This window comes from Talpa europaea (genome assembly GCF_964194135.1).
Source record: "Talpa europaea genome assembly, chromosome: 13".
In the NCBI taxonomy this organism is placed as follows: Eukaryota; Metazoa; Chordata; class Mammalia; order Eulipotyphla; family Talpidae; genus Talpa; species Talpa europaea.
This window is the reverse complement of record NC_140080.1, coordinates 55205-72602: the sequence shown is the minus strand read 5'-3', so window position 1 is coordinate 72602 and position 17398 is coordinate 55205. Positions and strand designations below refer to the sequence as shown.

General features: G+C 50.5%; 1 pseudogene across 1 annotated transcript; it reads left to right on the top strand.

The window, feature by feature from the left end:
- The first annotated feature begins 9091 nt into the window (after nt 1–9091).
- Nucleotides 9092–9800, top strand: LOC311183430 (large ribosomal subunit protein uL30-like; annotated as a pseudogene). Its single transcript has one exon. The product of its transcript is annotated as a large ribosomal subunit protein uL30-like (transcript).
- Nucleotides 9801–17398: the final 7598 nt, after the last annotated feature.

The window sequence follows — 17398 nt, the reverse complement described above, 5'->3', positions numbered from 1 at the left end:
ACACACGCACATCACTCAGATGCTCACCAGTTTCCATCTCGGAGCAATCCAAACGCCTCATTGATTTTCTCAAAAGGTAGCTTGTGGGTGATCAGGGGTTCTATGTCGATTCTCTTTTGCAGGTAGTCAGTTACCAGCTTCGGGACAGAATCTCTGCTTTTGTATTCTGTGGAAGGAAAGGCCGACAAGACGTGAAAAAAATCATTGTGCGATCGCCAGTGTGTGCGGTCGGCGGCAGCGTCACAGGAGACAGGACGCCATTCTCTGTAGGCTTCTCTTCGTCCTCACAACAGGGCCGTTTGCTCACACCGGAGCCCCGTCGCTGCACAGGCCTGAGGCCTCCTGGAGCACCCTGGCCGGAGCCTGCTGTGTGGGTGCGCTGTCTTGCTCATGGCACCCGCCGGCACCGAGGCCCCAGCAGCAGCCCCTCTCCTTCAGGGGTGTCTGCAGGGAATGGGTGAGCCCGGCTGGCGCTGGTGCCCCCAGGCCCCACTTACTCGTTGATCCCGGGAATCAGGCTGACACTGGCTTTATTTCCCCATTTTTATAACTTGGAGTGCACTGAGGTTTACAGCAGTGAAATGTTTTCACTGATTGTATTATTTTTTATTTTCTGCTGCTTTGACATCTCAGGGCCTTGTTAACCAGGGGAGGGGCTCCTACACCTGCCTTCTTGGACAGGTGCTGGACCCAAGGTCACTATCGCTGCCCTGAGTCCCCCAGGCTCAGGCACCAGACACACCCGACGCCTGGCTGGCTGACCATCTGCACCGGCTGGCCCTTCCGGGGCCTGTGTGGCCTGGCGCCCCTGCTCCTGGGTCTGCGAGCAGCAAGTCTCTGGTCAGTCATCCTGTCACACCTGCTGAATAAACCCTGGTGCTGTTAACAGCACAGCAGCTTGTCTGGAAGGTCGCGCAATCCAGCCTGGAGCCCAGTGTTTACATCCCTGCCAGGGCTCTGTCCCTACACATCACGTTCTTCGCAAATAACATGCAGTTTTCAGATACAGTTAAAAACAAACACACAGAAAGGCTGAGTCCCTCTGGGAAGACCCTGGCACCCTCTGTCATCTGCTCCCCGGCAACCCCTCAGCTGGCATTGGTGGAGCCCTGGCTGCAAATTAATGTTGCTTAATATGGTCATTTGTAGTTTGTATGCAGAATTTTCACCATATTACAAACTTGGCAACGTGGATGTGAATAAAGGAAAGCCCAGCACGACTCTGCCATCCAGTGAGGACCTTGTTCAGGGCGGTTTCCTTGCCATGTTTGTACAACGTGCAGAGGGAATAAGGCTGAGAGCCTCCTGGGGCCAACACTGTTCATGCTGAGAAGAAACATCCCTCTCAAGTGTTCTGAGTCATTCCAGCTCCAGCTAAGCACTTTGAAATAGCTTAATTTTTAAGTTGTGTTTTTATTCAAATTGAAAAATCAGACATCTAGAGTTTCTTTTCATAATGAAAGAAACTTTTCACAATGGGAGGTTGTTCAGTGGATCAGTTTTCTCTGACCAGCTGGGCACCAGCGCAGTCTCATCTACAGATTCAGCCATCTCAGAACAAGGGAGGAACACCCAGATGTTTCAGAGCAGCAAACTGTCCTCCAGTTGTCTTTTGCAATCTCTGTGCTTCCTCCTCGTCTTTTCCTGTGCCAATAAGCGCCTGTTCTCATTGCTGCTGCTGCTGCCATTACACATTGGCTTTGAGCCTGTCAGTGGGCTTAGCAGGTGCTTACCTGCATTTTCTTACTTAGTTCTCACTACACTGTAAGAAAGGGACTACTTTTTACCCTGTTATTCAGATGATGGGACTAGCAACGAATGAGTTTAAATAACTTGCCACCGTTACATGTCTAATAAGCGATCTGATGGCGCAGTCCCGCAGTTGATCTTGTCTGAGCATTCTAGCAAAGACAGAGAACAAGATCATCAGCTGCGCTCTCTAAGAAGGCAGCCAGTAGGCATAGGTGTCTATTTAAACTTAGATTAATTAAAATGAAATACAATTAAAGAAGCTGTATTCCTTAAAACAATGCATAGATTCAATGCAATCACTGTTAAAATCCCAATGACATTCTTCACAGAAATGTAAAAAAAAAAAATTCATGAGATTTATTTGGAATTTTATCAGCTCTCAAGCAGCAAAACATTCCTGGGAAAAAAGAACAAAAATGGAGGCATCATACTCCTTGGCTTCAAACTATATTACAAAGTGGTGCTATTTAAAACAGTATGCTAGGCCTCCCCCGTGGCACAGCGATTGAGTGCTGGGCTGCGAAGCTACCCACAGCCTCTGCAGCGCCAGTTCAATCCCCAGCCACCGACGAGGGTCCCACATGGCGCGCAGACCTCTCCTGCCGCCTGCTGCTCCCCTCAGCAGTGTACTTCGTCCGACTGCCTGCTCTGCTCCCTGCTCTGGCTCTGGTGAATTCTCTCACCCTCCCGCACTTCTGACTGTACCCAGTGCTTGTATAAATAAATAAATAACTAAAAAAAAAACAAAAACCAGTATGGTGCTGGAATTAAAAATAGGCACACAGATCAGTGGAACAGAATTGCGAGCCCAGCAATAAAACCACACAGACATGCACAATGAATTTATCTAATACCACGCACAAAAAAGTAATTCAAATGGATTAAAGACCTAAACCCATAAAATACATAGAATAAAATAGGCAATGTCCTTCTTGACATCAGCATCTGATATATCTTTGGGGACTCAGCTGCAACAGTGGGGGAAACAAAAGCAAAGTAAGTGAGTGAGGTGACATTCACCTTAAAAGCTTCTGCTTTTAAGAAACGTCAAAATGAAAAGACATCTTACTTAAGAGAAAATGTTTGTACATCATTTATCTGATTAAATGATGTGTAAACATCAGATAAATGATGTGCAAACACTAACCCTAACCCTAACCCAGCATATACAGAGGACTCAGAAATCGACAATAAAAAGCAAACAACCTGAACAGAGAATAGACTCGTCTCTGAAGGAGACATACAGATGGCCAATAGGGCGAACATGGAATATTCATCCCCTATGTCAGAGACGATGTCAGAGACGCGCCAATCAAAAAGGTGGTGGGATGTCAGCTTGCATCTGCGAGAACTACTGTTACTCCAAAGACGAGAAGCCAGGGTTGGAGAGGATGTGGTGAGAAGGGAGCCCTCCCGCATTGTTAGGGAGTGTAACTTGAAATAAACACTAGGATAGGAGTATGGTGACTGCTCAAGATTAAAAATAGAAATGCCAGTTATCCCACTTCTGGGTATGTAGCCACAAAATACAAAAACACTAACTTGAAGAGACATGTAGCCCATGCTCACTGCAGCACTGTTTTCTTTTTATCCCTTAATTATTTATTGTAAAGATTTGTTGATTTATTTATGCATACAAGAGCTGGGGGGGGGTGAGAGGGCTCACCAGAGGCAGAGTGGGGAGCAGAAATATACTGCTGAGGGGAGCAGCAACGAGACAGGGGAGATCTACTGTGCTGTGAGTCAGCTCTCTGGCTTGAAAGCACTGAGGCTTAACTCCTGCACCACCAGGGAGGCTATTTATTTCCCCCATTTTAAAAAAATTATATATTTTTGCATCATTGTTCATTTTTGTACAAGTTTGATTTCTCCCCTCAGGCGTACTCCCCATAAAGTTAAAACCACCAAGTCACCTGTGAGCCATCACCATAGTCTCTTGTGCTCTTCCCTTCCCTGTTTTGACCACTCCCTCCCCCTCCCCCGCTGAATCTCTCTGATTTACAGTTTGCCTGCTAGTTTTGTCCTTTTTTCCCCCCATCCCTGCTTTGGTTCCTCTATATTCCTCCTGTAAGTGAAACCATCTGATTTTTTTTTCCTTCTGACTTATTTCACTGAACACCATCCTTCCAGCTCCATCCATGTTGCTGCGAATGGTATGACTATCTTTTTGATGGCTGAGTAGTATTCCATCGTGTATAGAGACCACATCTTCTTGATCCAGTCATCTGTTTTGGGGCATTTAGGTTGTTTCCATATCTTGGCTATTGTAAATAGCGCGTCACTATTTTCAGCAGCTCAAATTAAGTGCCCATGAATAGATGAGTGGATCAAGAACTTGTGGCCCGTGTACAATGTGGACTACTACTCAGCTACAGAAGAGATGAGGGCCTGCCATTTGTAACTGCATGAATGCATCTAGAGGGCATTAGCGTAGGTAAGGAAGCCAGACAGAGAAAGACCTGCCGTGTGGGATTTCGCTCAGATCCGGTGTGTAGAGAAAACAAACGGGGAAACTAAATAAAACAAAAACAAACTTTTGGACTCTAGATCGACTTGTGTTCACCAGAAGGGAACGGGGAAGGAAGGTGGGGAAATTGGAGAAAAGGGAGCAGCGACATGGGGAGCGACCGAAGTGGACATTCAGCGGCAGCCTCATGTGGTGCGCATGCGGTGCAGCCTTAGAGCAGAAACTTGGGCCGGAGGCTTCACAAGGCCAGAAACTGGAGGTGGGGTGGAAGTGACTCAGGTTGTCGTTAAACCTCCTACGGAATTCCTTAGGCACAGGGAATCTTTAGGTGATGACTCCTACAGAGATGGAGATGGTCCGCGGAGGTGTGAACCCCCCAAAAAACACTGTGTCAGAACAGATCCTCCTTGGCAAACCGCAGTGCCTGTCCCCAGGCTGCCAGTCCCCAGGCCGCCCGCTGGTGCCTGTGCCGGCCCCTCTTTTGACCCGCCGGCCCCTTTCAGCGGCAGCTCTGTCTCCCGCCTGCTCTGCGCCAGCACCGTCTCCTCCTGGCCTCTTCCCCTGAGACACCTGCCCTTTTGAACATGGCCTCCCCCGCCTGAGACTGAGCAGTTGCCCTCCTGTCTGCAAACTCGCCGCGCGCTGCCGGAACCTTCCTTAGAGGTGAACCCCCGCCCCACCAGAACCCCGTCCCGTGCACGCTGACTGGCCGTGCGCTCCTGGCGCTTGCCTGGTGCAGGAACACAGTGTGGCTCCAATGAAGAAAAAAGTCAAAACACGCGACCCCGGGGGCTCAGTGGCTGCCCGTACCACAGAGGCCGCACTCTCCGGGGCAGGGCTGGCCGGAGCACCCCGTGTGGGCCAGGAGAGGGGCTCAGGTGGCGCTCTCGGCCTTGGTTTTCAACAGGAAGCTGGGCGGGCTGGTTAGAGTGATAGTGGGGGTCAAGCAGTGAGACGCCTCCTCGTCTCGGCCTGTGTGGTGGAGGAGGGGGACGCCCCTGCGATGGGGAGTCTGGCCCCCGGAACGGTGTCTTGCTGTGACAACAGTGCGAAGCGAAGCGCGGCTGCTTCTGCCCTTGCGTTGGCGCCTGCGGGGAGGCCGAGCTGTGCTTTTCTGTTTCCTGTCACGTGGATGTTCCTGCCTTTTCACCCCTCTATTTTTTGCGAAGGAGAATCAGGGTGTCCGGTTCTTGGCAAAGACAGTGTGGGGTCCAGACCTACCTCCCAGGGCGCCCCCTTTCAGGGTCCTCCCGGAGAGAAGCAGCGACGGGTCGAAGGAGAGCTTTGAGTCGGAAGGCGCCACTCCAATGATCGCGCACACCCCGTAGCTCAGCCGGCAGGACTCCAGCGCCGCGACCTGGGGTCAGAGATGGACCGGGTGGCCTCAGCCGCTCCCACTCCCCCCGCACTGACGTGTGACCCCAAGACGCGCTCAGAGCAGCTACGAGGTGGGGAGAAGCAGCAGGAGAGCCCGGTCCCCGTGACCTCGTAGACAAACTGCCTTCACTTTGTTACCATGAAGTTTGCCCACCTTTGAAAGGGAATGTTAGTTTTCATTCATAATATGCCATGGAGATAAAATGGGGCAAATCAAGTAAATAGCTCAGCATAATGCAAGCCCGCAAGAGGCGCTCAGATGCTACTTAACAACGGCAGCGCTTTCGCGTCTCGTGAGTCAGTGACGCGGACCCCAGGGGCAGCCCCGCCAGCCTCTCACCATGGTCTCGGTGCAGCCCACGGCCTCGAAGGCGAAGTCCACCCCGAGGCCGGTCATCTCCAGCACCACCTCCTGCACGGGCTTCTGCAGCTTCCGCGGGTTGAGGCAGTCAGTGACCCCCAGAGCGCGGGCCCGGGGGAACTTCTCCTCGTTGATGTCCACCCCGATGATCCTGGAGGCCCCCGAGGCTTTGCAGCCCAGGACGATGGCCGAGCCGATCCCCCCGAGCCCGAAGACCGCACAGGTGGAGCCAGGGGTGACCTGCAGACCCAGAAGAGAGACCACACGACTCTCCCGCGCTAGGGGAAAGAAGAGCCCTCGGCCTCTGCGTGGAGGCTCGCGACGCTCTGCTCACCTGGGCTGTGTTCAGCACAGCCCCGAGGCCCGTGGGCACCTCGCAGCTGAAGATGCAGACCCTGTCCATGGGGGCGGCCGCGTCGACTCTGGCCACCGCGATCTCGGCCACCACCGTGTACTCCGTGAATGAGCTGGCCCCGAACAGGTGGTGGATCCTCCGCCCTCTGCAGGAGAACCTGCTGGTGCCGTCCAGCATGAGCCCGGTGGGAGACAGGACGCTGGCCGTGGGCGGGGAGAGAAGGGAGCGTCAGCCCCACTCAGCACCAGCGCGGCCAACGCAAATCGAGCGAAAGGGGACACGGGGCATGGACTGACTTTTCCTTCAGGCAAAAGTTCCCCCTGGGGTGCAGGCAGGAGCTGCATTCTCTGCACTGTGGCAGCGGCACCGCCAGGACCTTGTCTCCTGTGGAGAGAAGAGCAGAGCGGAATGGCTGCTGGGGAGCGGGCGGCCCGGCGCTGCCAACACCGTGTGTAGTGGCAGGAAATTGCCCATGGTGGACATTATCAATTTGTTGTAATAATAGCTATTCTTTTTAAGCTGTATTATTTCATTTTGGAATGGAAACATTAATTATAACGCAAATGGACCTTCAGAATACAAAATAAAAATTGAGGATTTGTCACTAATGACATTGAGGGTCAAAAGTGACAGAGCGTAGTGAGATGGCCCCGGTGCCCGTAGCGGGAGGCCTGCCTGTGTGTGAGTTTTCTGACTTAGCCGAATGTCGACCCTTGTGTCTGCTCAGTCAGTATCTGTTCAAAGAGAGAAGCAGTGCGCGTGACTGCTGGGATTAGCGCACAGCATGCGATGTTGCTGAGTAACAGCCCAGAGTTTTCCCAGGCAGCCCTGTGTTCTACTCCTAGCTGTGCCATTCAACAGCTAGTTCAACTGAATTGTTGGTCTGTGATAGATATTTATTGTCAGAGTTGCAAAACATCTTACAAAGTGTTTAAAACATGAATTATGGGGCCTCCCCAGTGGTGCAGTGGTTGAGCGCTGGGTTGCGAAGCTGCCCGTGGCCTCTGCGGCGCCGGTTCGATCCCCGGCTGCTCCCCGGCCACCGGAGGAGGGTCCCACATGGCGCGCAGACCTCTCCTGCCGCCCGCTGCTCCCCTCAGCAGTGTCCTTCGGTCCTTCTGCCTGCTCTGCTCCCCGCTCTGGCTCTGGTGAATTCTCTCACCCTCCCGCGCTTCTGACTGTACCCAGTGCATGTATAAACAAAACAAATAAATCCATAAATACACACATAAATAAATAAATAAATAAAAACATGAATTATGTCTGATGCAGAAGCAGCAACTACAAATTCTGGAGTAACTTGACTATATACAGAAGGTGCCTGGTTCAGACAACCTAAAGGGTTAGTTTTGTGTATGTGTGTATGTGTGTGCATGTGTGTGTGTGTGCGTGTGCGCGCTTGTGCACATGCACAGGAAGAAGCTTCTTTACCATATGCATGTTTAATCCAAGGATACTCCAATATATTGTGTATTTTTGGCAATTTTTAGCTTAATTTGGAGTAAGTAGACTAGAGATTATCTCTGCAGAAATGAGTAGAGATGCTATCTTTGTCTTTGAGAGATTTTAGTAAAATACAAAGTAGGAGACTCTGCCTTTTATACTTGTGGGGTGGATGCATTTATATCTCTTTCTGATGTGTGATGAGTTCAGCTCTCTCTTTGGCAGTTAGGGGACGTGCCAGGGGGTTGGGAAACGTGGGGTGACTGGTTGGCCTGTATCCTGCCCCAGCACCTACCTGGCTTCAGGCCGGTGACGCCTTCCCCCACACTCTCGACCACTCCAGCGCCCTCGTGGCCAAGAATCACAGGGAAAGGCATTTTGTTTCTCCCTTCCAGGATGTGCACGTCCGTCCCACAGATCCCAGAAGACAGAATCTGGAAGGCAATGGCGTGATTGGAGAGAAAAATGCCGATAAATGTCATAAAATGGAATTGTCCGGAAAAATGCATTATTTCCACGTGTGGGGGTAGAATTGGTTTTTTGAAGCCTGGGACATAAATCTGACGTGTTGCTGAGTGTTGCCAGCAGGCTGCTGTCTTGACGCGGGAACACTCCACTTGTCTTTCTGTCGTGTCCCCTGGGCCTCTTTAGGATCACAGACACCACTGAATTAATTCCTAGCTCCTCAGATGAGGAGCTCTGTGTTCACAGGCCACACTTCACGGTCTGTTTTGATAGCTCCACTTAAACAGAAGAAAGTTGTGAAGAAGTTGTGAGGCACGCACACGCACGCGCGCACACACACACACACACACACACACTCTCAAGGGAACATGACTCAGTTACTAAAAAAAAAGGTGAAACCTTTTGCAGCAGTATGGATAGAACTTGAGGTGACTGAAATAAGTCAGAGCGTGAAAGACAGTTACTACCTGGTTTTGCTCATTTGTAGCATGTAAATAACCAAAGGGAAAAAACTGCAAAGCAAAATAAAAGTAACTGTTAGACTCTGTGAAAAATGTGGTCAATGAAACTACAAAGATAGACTTTAGACCGAGTACTCTCTCACCATAATGCCATGAAGCTAGAAGTCAACTTTAAAAAATGTGAAAAACATAAATACATAGAGACTAAACAGAATGTTGCTTAGTAGCTGTTGGGTCAAAAGGAAATTAAAACACAAATAAGAAAATACTTTGAGACTAACAAAAATGAGGGTACAATTCCGTCCCCAAGAATTTACGGGATACAGCAAAAGAGGTGTCAAGAAGGAAGATAATGGCATGCAGGCCCACATTAAAAAGAAAGAAATCAACTTCTTTTTCCTGCCGGAACCATGGAGGCTGCAGAGGAGAAGAGAAAGAAGGTGCTGCTGTGCCAGAAACCACTGCGAAAAAACGAAGGAATTTCCAGAGCTGAAGATCAAGCACCTGAGAAAGATATTTGCCCAAAAGATGCTTCAAGGGCCAAGGAGGAAGCTTATCTATGAAAGGGCTAAGCCCTAGCACAAGGAACACAGGCAGATGTACAGAACTGAGATTCGAAAGGCAAGACAAGCTGGGAATTTCTACATAACCGCTAAACCCACATTGGCGTGTGTCATCAGATCAGAGGTATCTGTGGTGTGAGCCCAAAGGTCAGAAGGGTGTTACAGTTTCTTTGCCTTCACCAGATCTTCAGCAGCACATTTGCTGACATGCTGAAGGCGTGGAACCACATGTTGCAAGGGGTGAGGGGGGGTGGTCCAGACCTCAAGTCAGTAAATGATTCAATCTATAAGTGTGGTTATGGCAAAATCGACAAGAAGAGAATTGGCCTATGGACAATGCATTGACTGCTCGATCTCTGGATAGACATGGCGTCACTGGTATGGAGGATCTGATTCATGAAATCTGTACTGTGGGAAAATGCTCCAGCTTCCCCCGGCCTGTCAGATGATCTTCTCCATGACATGGAATGAAGAAGACGCCACCCGTTTTGTAGAAGGTGCAGATGCTGGCAACAGGGAAGACGAGATCAACAGGTTTACTAGAAGGATGAAGTAAGGTGTCCACCTTGATATTCTTCTGTAATCTGGTCAGATAATAGATAGTAACTGCTTTCAAATTAAAAAAAAAAAAAGCAGCAGCAAGAAAGATCCCAAATAAAAAGCCTAGTACAGCACAGCACCTCAAGCACTTGGAAAAGAGGAATAACAAGACGCAAAGTTAGGAAGGCAACAACATAAGAGTGGAAAGAAACGAATTGGAGATCAGAAGACCATACAAAAGATCAATGAAACTAACAGTTGTTTCTTCAAGAACATAAACAAAACAGACAGCCCTCTAGCCAGGCTCACAAAGGAGAGAGAAAACAGCAATAAGCAGACTCAGAAACAAAGGAGGAGACGATCCCGCAGATGGCACAGAAGCAAAGGCCGGGAGAGAGTATTACGAACACCTGGACACCAGCGCATTGCTGCTGTGGAGAAACAAAATTCAGGACCAGTATGATTTACCAAGACTAGCCTGGGGAGAAACACAAAAGTTGAAGGAAGCAATCACAAATTTGGAAATTGAAAGATCGACCACTCGTCCCCCAAACAAAAGCCAAGTTACAGAAGGCTTTACAAATGAAACTTACCAAACCTTTAAAGAAGAATTAATACCCATCTTGGCCATACTGTTTTTAAAAATCCATGAAGGAAGAATGCTTCCTAATAACTTTCATGAAGCCAACATCCCCATAATAGCATGGGCCAAGATTCCTGATGAGCATCGATGCCAAAATCTTCAACCAAATAGTAGAAAGTTGAATTCAACAGTATATCACAAGGAATGTACATCATGATCAAGTGGGATTTATCCCAGGGATGCAAGGATTTTTTTTTTAAAGATTTATTTATTTATTTATACAAACACTGGGTACAGTCAGAAGCGCGGGACGGTGAGAGAATTTACCAGAGCCAGAGCGGGGAGCAGAGCAGGCAGAAGGACCGAAGGACACCGCTGAGGGGAGCAGCGGGCGGCAGGAGAGGTCTGCGCGCCATGTGGGACCCTCCTCTGGTGGCCGGAGATTGAACCTGTGCAGCAGAGGCTGCTGGCAGTTTCGCAACCCAGCACTCAACTGCTGCGCCACCGGGGAGGCCCAGGATTTTTATAATATACGCAAATCAATATATTGCCTTTCTACAAAATGATAAAAGTCTTAGTACCAGTAGATGCAGAGAGCGCGTTGGATAACACTTAACACCCACGGATGAGGAAAACTGCAAACAAGATGGGAAACCCGTGTCCCCACACCCGGCCCGCTGCAGGCACGCCGCACTTGCCTTGATGCGGACTTCGCCAGCCTTTGGTGGATCCACGTCAACTTCCTCGATGGACAAGGGTGCACCTGCTGTCCAGGCCACCGCGGCCCTGCACCGGATGACCTGCCGGAGACAGCACGACGGGCGCATCCCACAGTGAGACATATGGCCCCATAGCCACTGAGGGCACTGCTGACCACCCCGCTGAGGACACTTAGAACAGCTACACACTGAGGGCACTGACGGCACTGAGAGCAACTACACATACCACACCCATCTCACACACACACCCCCATACACCCACACCCCACACATAACCCACACCCCACTCCCCCCACACACACCACACACACACTCTATAGCCCCCCACTCCCCCCACACACATCCCACACACCCCACACCCCCCCACACCACACACACACACTCCACAGCCCCCCCCCCACACCCCACACACCCTGCAATTAGAGATGTAAGTTATTATTTTTCTAAAGATCTATTTATTTATGCATACAAGAAATGGGGTACAGGCTAGACGCATGGGAGCTGAGAGGATTCACCGAAGACAGAGTGGGGAACAGAATAGGCAGATAGACAGAAGTACACTGCTGACGGGAGCAGCGGGTGAGCCAGGAGAGGTCTGCTGCTCCATGGGGGTAGCTCCCTGGCCAGCCTGGGATCGATTCGTGCTACAGAGGCTGCCGGACAGCTTCACAGCACTGCGTTTAACCCCCTGCATCATCCAGAGGCCCAAGATGTAAGATATTTTTTATGTCCAAATTTGCCAAATTTTTTGTGAAAGAGCTCCATCTAATTGGCATAAAATAATCCCTGATATAAATCTAGAAACTAGCCCAATGCTTTTTAAGTTCACATGATCTGGAACAATCTTTGGTAAATAAAGGCTAGCTTATGTTTCTTGGCTTCATAAAACCAGGCACGGCTGCAGCATTTCCAGCTCAGGCGCAGTGAGCCAGCACTGCTGTCTGCGGGCTGTTAGCCAGTAAGCTCGTGTTACCACTGTTACAAAACTTGTTGGCCCCCAGAACAAAGTAGTTTGGGATGATGGCTGATTTTACCTAATATCTTATCAAGTTTCTGCAGGTAGGATTGAGAAACAACAGGCCCCAAACTAGAGCTGGTTATGTTAAGCCAGTATCAATATTCTCTGAATTGCAATATCAGCCCCTCCCGGGAGTGTGATCTTAAGCAAGCAGCCTGCAGTTTGCCCCCAGCTCATCCCTCTGATAAGCCTCTCCGGTCCCCCAAGTAAACAGTTATTGGGCGCAATTGGCTTAAATAGATGTAAGTGGGGCACGGATTTTTAGGCGGACATTTCTGCAGTTATTTTTTACATGTCTGCTTATATGGTTCCCCAAGCCTCTTTTGTAACTCATACCCTTAGCATAAAAGTTGGAGAATCCATTGCTATCTAGTTCATTCAGGTAAGATCAACTACCAAAGCACTAATTACTAAACAAAGATTTGTCTTTTGTCTTCTTACGGCACACGCACTAAAGCTAAATTTGGGTCTTAGTCTGTGCCACATCGAACACTTGTCCTGGAAGGAGGTATATGTTTCCAGAAATCATCAAGTGTGCAGTCTGCCTAGCTAACAACAGAGTGTGTCCTGAGAAAGTGTCCTGGCTGGCGAGCTCGGCACACTGTGAGGCCGAGAGGGGCGGGGTGTTGGGTGCACACGGTGCCTGTCTAGAAATGCTGGCCCCTCAGTTCCCAACTGCTTGCTTCTTAGTTTTCACCAAAAAGTAAGGGTTATAAGCATTAATAATTCTAATAAATGTAACTAAAAGTACTGGAAATAGTAGGAGAAATATTTTTATATGCAAAGAAAATAGGATGTGTGCTTTTGGTTAAAAAAACTAGTAAGTTAATTAACTGGAATGGGGGGAGAAGGTAATGGGCGATGTGGAGTGCAGAGGGTGACGGGGAGCAGACGCCGGAGTGGAGCGGCTCTCGCACACAGACCCACTTGCGGTCGCAGACGCCGCAGCTTCACGTCCACCCACCCCTGCATCTTAGCTTAAAAACTCACTTTGCTGGGCTTCCCCAGCGGCGCAGCGGGTTGAGCGCAGCACTGTCCACAGCCTCTGCACTGCTGGTTCCATTCCCGGCCCAGCCAGGGAGAGTCCCACATGGTGCTGCTCCCCTCAGCAGTGCTTTCTGTCCGTCTGCCTGTTCTGCTCCCCGCTCTGTCTCTGGTGAATCCTCTCACCCTCCTGTGCCTCTGACCTGTACCCAAGTTCTTGTATAAAAATAAATAAATCTTAAAAAAAAAAATTCGCTTTGCTCCAGGCATCTCATAGAGCCTCTTTCCTGTTAGGGTTTTTTTCTCCCACATTCCAGGTGTCACAAGATTTTAACCTTGGCCAAGTGAAGCTCAGTTCCGTTTCTAGAGTCTAAATTTCTGCATTATAACTTCTAATATCACTCATTTATTTAAAATAGAGAAGATTTGAATTCATCATGCAAAGGAAATAGTATGAAAACTTGGGTGTTACCTTTGGATATAGGACAAAAGAAACAATATTAATTTTGCTTCTTTGGTCAAATTCATTCTTACGAAATACCTCCTGGAGCATTTTCTCTCACCTTGGCACTTAGTTCCCAATGACACACTTGTCTGTTGCACTCTGATATCTAAGTTTCTACATAGCTCAAGCTTAAATATTTATCTGTGTTTCCCCTGTATTACTAGGTGGCTGCCACAGACAGCCTCGCTCCCAAGGAGGGTCTGTCAGAGTGGCGGAGCCTGACCTGCTGCCACTGGGTGGCAGGCTGGCCTGGGGGGCTGGATGGATGCGTCACCTGCCTCTGGGCCTAGCCCCGTCTCTGTGTGGAGTCCATGTACCCCCTGCGGTTGCCAGCCAAGTGGGGGGCTCTGTGGCTGGGCTGGGCGTTTCTGGCCTGGAGAGCTGGAACTTGGCACATGACATACGGGGTTGTTCCTGCTACACTGCCCCCCAGCCCCGTCGATCACTACTACTGCTACACGCCCCAAACACGTTTTATTCTCCCTCTGCCTGCACCAGCACCTGAAATGGTTAGCAGCTCACCAGAGTGGACCTACTCAGGTCAGCGATGCTGGGAAGTCATACATACACATGGCCTGTTTTTTAAATTATATTAAAAACAAAATATATGTATACTTACGATTTAAAGATAAAAAATACCTATATACCATGGAATATTACTCAGCATTCAAAAAAGATAAACACATGCAATTTGCAGCAACATGGATGGCGCTGGAAGGGATCATGGGGGGTGGGGGCCGGGAGGGGAGGGATTGGGGTCAGAATGGGGCATTTGCAATTGTATGGGGGAATATAAAAATAAAATTTATTATTTTAAAAAAAAGATTTTTTGAAAAACTGGAAGAGTATAAACTGGAAATAAAGATTTCAAAATGCAGGAAAAAAAATAAAGATAAAAAATAGGTGGCTGCAGTTAGCGGATGATTTTAGCTTCACCTAAGAATATTTTTACTTTACAGAAAGACTGATTAAGACATTTCCTTAAATACGACTATTTCTGATGTTACCACACGTACGCTCTCATTTCTTAAAAATGCCCCTAACAAATTGCCAGGAATGTTGGCATTGTGTAAAGATGGCTGTCCTCATGGCAACTGCAGCGCGGCCTTTGGCAGCAAAGTCCTCCCTGCAGGTGGCTCAGACACAGACTGTGTTTAGCCCAGCCGCCACTTACCTGGCTCGCCCGCTCCGTGGAGAGGCCGGCTTGCTCCGTCGGCCCGGCTTGCTCCGTCGGCCCGGCTTGCTCCGTCGGCCCGGCTTGCTCCGTCGGCCCGGCTTGCTCCGTCGGCCCGGCTTGCTCCGTCGGCCCGGCTTGCTCCGTCGGCCCGGCTTGCTCCGTCGCCCCAGTTTGCTCCGTCGGCCCGGCTTGCTCCGTCGGCCCGGCTTGCTCCATCGCCCCGCGCTGCAGATGCGCCGCTGATGCCCCTCGCCAGACAAGACAGACCGTGGTCGGCGCTCGCCGGGGTTTATAGTCTGCACGCCTCGGGTGGGAGGGGAAGGCGGGCGGTTGAGGGAGGGAAGCGGGGAGGGGAAGAGGGTGAGACGACTTGAAGAGAACAGAAAAGGAATTACTGAAAGGAAGGAAGGAAGGAAGGAAATGGGGTTTTAGGAAAGAAAGCGGGAGAGGCAGGAGCGGGGAGCCTCGCCTGACCTGCCGGGTCACCGGCCGGCGGTGGGGCCGCGGGGTCTCCTGCAGCCGACCCGGGCTGGCAGCAGCCGGCCTGCAGACACTCGCTGCGGCTGCTTTTAGCTGGAGCCACATAAGATTTCCGATTCCTTGATTTGGGGGGGAAGAATAATGAGGAAATGTAAAAAATGAGGAGAGAAAAGTTCAAAAGAATGGTGAAGGTTTGTGGAAGCTCGCGGAGGAGGAACCGGCATCAAAGAAGCAACAAAACTAAAGAGCTGGCTTTTCCCCACTTCTAAAAAAACAGACTGGAGGTGGCGCTGGCTGACAGCACCCCCCGCTGCTCTAGACCACAGGCTCTGCCCGCGCTTTTCTCAGCAGTGTATGTCGCCAGTCTGCTCTGGTGAATCCTCGGACCCTCCGGTGCCTCTGGCCTATACCCCAGTTCTTGTATAAAAGAAATAAATAAATCTTAAAAAAAAAAAAAAAACTTTGAAAAAAATGCAGGAAGATGAACACTGTATTTTTCCAAAATCGAATTTCCATTGAAAACCATGGTGATTCGAACTTGCCGAGTCTTTAATGTGATGATTTTACTTACTTGCCCCTGCACTGTCCTGCGGCCATGTTCTGGCGAGTCCGGACAGGAGCCCAGACGCTCTGATCTAAAGTGATTCTTCCTGGGGTGCATGTGGGGGAAGACGCCCCCGCGTCTCTCATGTTTTATGTTACTCATCCGCTCTTTACAGTCAATTAGAACCACCATGGCCTAGCCACTGGCATGAAGGCTAATAGGAAAGTCCTGCAGCTACTTGTTCCAGGCCTTTAGGCCTCTTTCTAGCATTTTATATGAGGAGTGAGCCAGCGTGTGGCGACGGGCGCCGAGGCCCTTGGTGGGGTCTGTGCGGGGTCGTCGGAGGGGGTCATGACACTTTGCTGAGTCGGCAAATCCAGTGCAGGTCCGGGTAGGGTCTCACGGCTGACTCACCCAATCTTGTCTGTTTCTTCATCAAACAGAACAACCGCTGGTAGAATGTTACCTGATCCACTGTCCCTCTGGCTTGAGCTCGAGCCCTGCCACCCCGAGCGGCTCTGTCGCCTGAGTTGCTGCTGGCCCTTCCGTCCCTTCCTCTTTCCCTGGACTAGATTACTGAGCACGCACTACGACTCCAGCCATACGCCGGCCTGAGCGACAGTTCCAGGAGAGGGAGCAGGCCGCTGCGGACGCTCGAGGAGCTAGCAGCCTGGCGCAGTGAAGACGCTCACTTGGGGTCTTGTAGGACAAGCAGGGAGGGGGCTGGCGAGGCCTGGATCCTGCCCGCACCCCAGGCTTCAGCTTGCTCCTGCAGAGTCCTCCCGGGGCTTTGTGCTTTTAATAGAGAACCTAGCAAGGTCCTGTCTGGTTGCCCTCATTAGACTTTTTCACTCTGTTGCAGAGCAGGTGTGGCCTGGAATCCCTCCTGACCTCCACCCTCCGGTCCCCTGAGCTCCATGTGGATTGCCTAACATTACAAGCAGCTTTCCTAAATCTGGCATTGTCTGAAATTACATATAAACTCATGAGTTGCATTTCATAAAAGTCTGTGTCATTAATAATGGCAAAATCATAGGCGTAAGGGGCTTATGCACAAACATGCATTGTGCAAGGAGCTGCCATAAAGCACACCATCAGCCCTGCGTGGCCTGGTTTGCCAGGTTTCATTCTCCAAGGTTTCAACAGCATCACGGAAGGTGGAGGAACCTGCCGCTCCAGCCCGTGGGGTCACCGCTTGGCCGCTCTGTCCAGCATCCTGCCCACACTGAAGCCCTGCTTGGGTCACTGTGGACTGCTTTGTGCATGAACAGAAAAGCCCTTGTCTGCGTGAGCCTTAGGAGGAAATGGACAGTTTGTCCAGGGCCGAGGCTTATGTGTTGCCAGACGAGGCCCCAGTGACCTCTGAACTCCAGGGGCTGGGAGGGAGGGGGCACCTGGAGCCAGTGCCCTGCCTGGGGCTGCTGTCCGGGCCACACACAGGCCCCTCCTGCCGGCCACCCCCGGGCCTCACGAGCCCCCAGGGGCAGGCTGTGTCTCAGCAGCCGTGCCCCAGCAGCTTCTGGCGCCCTGCATGGGGAGCCCAGGTGGATCAGGCCAGGCGGGGGCTCTGGCGGAGGGGGAGGGAGCCCCTGGGGTCTGCCAGA